Below are 3,341 nucleotides of genomic sequence, written 5' to 3'. Positions count from 1 at the left end.
GGGTGGTCCTTGGACTTCCCACTGGGCAGGGAACCCTGATAGCTCTATGGGCTGACAAGGGAGGGGAACTTGATTGGGGGAGGGGGAGGGAAATGGGAGGAGGTGGCGAGGAAGAAACAGAAATCTTTAATAAATAAATAAACGGAAAAAAATAACAAAACAAATACTAAAAAGTCACCAAGTCAGGCTGGGAAGTGATGGCACACACCTTTAATCCCAGCACTTGGGAGGCAGAGGCAGGAGGATCTCTGTGAGTTCAAGGCCAGTCTGGTCTACATAGTAAGTTCTAGAATAGCCAGGACTCTTTTACAGAGAAACCCTGTTTCAAAAAGAAAAACAGCCACCAAGCCAACAGCAAAAAGTTAATGTAACTAGTTATATAGGTTATAAATTTGTAACCTATGGCCCTCATAGTCACAGGACTTGGCAGAACCCTACTGTGGATGGCAGGAGTCCCACAGAACCGAGAAGGACTTAGGATCCTCCCCACTTTTCCTTCTTCCTCCCCCCTCCTCTCTCTCACACACATACCACACCACACCAGAATCCAGAGGCCAGGGGCTCCCCCTTTGCCACAAAGTGCCATGTGGAGCCTACTAGAGCTGGGGGTCTTGGAAGCGTCCCCTTTCAGGTCACAGATGTGCCGCAAGTCATGCCATGCGTCTCTGCTGGGCTCGCTTTGCTTGGGTCTCCACTTCTGTACAGATGTCTCCAGCTATTTTGTTTGTTTGCAGTTGTATTTAGAGACAGGGTTTCTCTGTGTGGCTGTCTTGGAACTCACTCTGTAGACCAGGCTGGCCTCGAACTCAGAGAGCCACCTCCGTCTCCTGAGTGCTGGGATCAAAGGTGTGCACCACCATGCCTGACCCTGTCTTCTCTTGCTCTTAAAAAAAATTGTGTGTGTGTGTGTGTGTGTGTGTGTGTGTGTGTGTGAGAGAGAGAGAGAGAGAGAGAGAGAGAGAGAGAGAGAGAGAGATACCAAGTGCAGTGCCCGAGGAGGCCAGAAGAGAGCATGAGATCTCCTGGAGCCAGAGTTACAGGTGGTTGCGAGCTGCCCAATGTGGGTGGTGGGAACAGAACTTGGGTCTTCTGTAAGAGCCATCTCTCCAGCTTCATCTCTTTGCTTTTTAACGTTACATGTTTTGCCCATGTGTATGTCTATGCACCACTAGCAGGGCCCATGTATGCAGAGGCCAGAAGAGGGCACTGGATCCCCTGGAAGTGAGTTGCCATGTGGGATCTAGGAACCAAACCTGGGTCCTGTAGAAGAGCACCCAGTGCTCCTAACTGTTGGCCCATCTCTCCAGTCTCATCGTTTCACTACTGAATTATAACCTCACATAACCACAGCCATCTCTAGAACCTGGGGACCATCCCAGGCCCCAACATTCCCCTTGTAGCTACTTTACCCCTCAATTCCTTTCTTTTCAAAGTCCATTTAACAAGTAATCTATACCATCATCTACCCTGGTTATCCTCCCAACTCCCGATCTTATTAATTAAAATCAGACAGCACTCCACACTGTCTTTGATTGTTTATCCTCCAATAGCTATTCAAGTCAAAGAGGCCTCTGTGATTAGCTACTGTGACATTTACTTAGTGGGGAACCAAAGAGCGGTGTTTGTTCTCTGAGTTAATATCCTACTCAGGGGATAAAACAGAGTGTGCACCCAGCACCCCGAGCTCCTGCAGTGAGCAATTATTTTCTGAACCGCATACTCAACACTGCCACACTTGAACACTGCATACACTTCAACAGAATGATAAAGTAAGAAACCAAAAACATATACAAAACTAAAATAAAGCAATCAGTGAAATAATACTGTTCGTGTAAATCCTAACACAGTAACACAGAAACAAGAAACGGTGCTGGAGGACTGGAGAGATGGCTCAGTGGTTAAGAGCATTGCCTGCTCTTCCAAAGGTCCTGAGTTCAATTCCCAGCAACCACATGGTGGCTCACGGCCATCTGTAATGAGATCTGGTGCCCTCTTCTGTCCTGCAGATGTACACACAGACAGAATAAAAAAATAAAAAAAAAAAAAAAAAAAGAAACGGTGCTGGAGAGATGGCTCAGAGGTTAAGAGCACTGGCTGTTCTTCCAAAGGTCTTGAATTAAATTCTCAGCACCCACATAGTGGCTCACAACCATTTGTAATGAGGTCTGGTGCCCTCTTCTAGCATGCAGGCATACATGCAGGCAGAACACTATATATACATAAATCATAAATTAAAAAAAGAAACAGGAAACACCAAGACAATATAACTCTTCAAAAAAATTAATCCTAGAATAATGACGTCTAGGGAGAGTGAGTTAGATGAAATTAAAGGTGGTGGTGGCGCACGCCTTTAATCCCAGCAGTCAGGAGGCAGAGGCAGGGGGATCTTTGTGAGTTCAAGGCCAGCCTGGTCTACAAGAGCTAGCTCCAGGACAGGCTCCAAAGCTACACAAAGAAACCATATCTCAGAAAATTTAAAAAAAAAAAAGAAAAGAAAAGAAAAAGAGAAAAAGAAAGATGAAATCCCAAACAGAGAACTTGAAATAATGACAAGGATGTTCAAAGACAAGCAAAGGAATGACGTAGATGGTAGACGATGCGAAAGAGGAATTCAACGAAGAGAAAGAAATGCTAAAAGTTTGAAATTGTGGGGAGAAGTCTCAGGAACAGGATGAAGAAGAGAAAGGAGTATCTGGACCTGAAGACAGTGGGGGAAACGGAACAACCCGACAAGGAAAAGATAAAATAATAAAAGGGAACAGTGGGAATTTAAGATGTATGCGACACTCTAAAAATACTAAGTATATAGGTTGTAGGCATAGAAGGAGAAGAATCTTGTTCAAAAGACACAGAAAACACTGTCAAAATAATAGTAACAGTTTCCGAGAGTTAGGAAAATCTTCAGATAGACACCAAGCAGACAGGACCAGAGAAGAATCTCCCCTTACATTATAATAAAGCGCCATACATACAGAACAAAGAAAATATATTGGAGCCAGGTGGTGGTGGTGTACGCCTTTAATCCCAGCACTCGGGAGGCAGAGGCAGGCGAATCTCTGTGAGTTTGAGGCCAGCCTGGTTTACAGAGCAAGTTCTAGGACAGGCTCCAAAGCTACACAGAGAAACCCTGTGTAGGAAAACAAAAGCAAAAACAAATTAACCAACACATTTTCCAATAATACCTCTGAATATGAATGGTCTCAATCCCCCAGTTAAGAGACACAGACTAGAGCTGGAGAAATGACTCAGTGGTTAAGAGCACTGACTGCTCTTCCAGAGGTCCTGAGTTCAATTCCCAGCAACCACATGGTGGCTCACAACCATCCATAAGGAGATCTGGT

The sequence above is a fragment of the Microtus ochrogaster genome, chromosome 2 (assembly GCF_000317375.1).
Source record: "Microtus ochrogaster isolate Prairie Vole_2 chromosome 2, MicOch1.0, whole genome shotgun sequence".
Taxonomy (NCBI): domain Eukaryota; kingdom Metazoa; phylum Chordata; class Mammalia; order Rodentia; family Cricetidae; genus Microtus; species Microtus ochrogaster.
The sequence above is the reverse complement of the archived record's forward strand: the minus strand, read 5'-3'. Positions refer to the sequence as shown.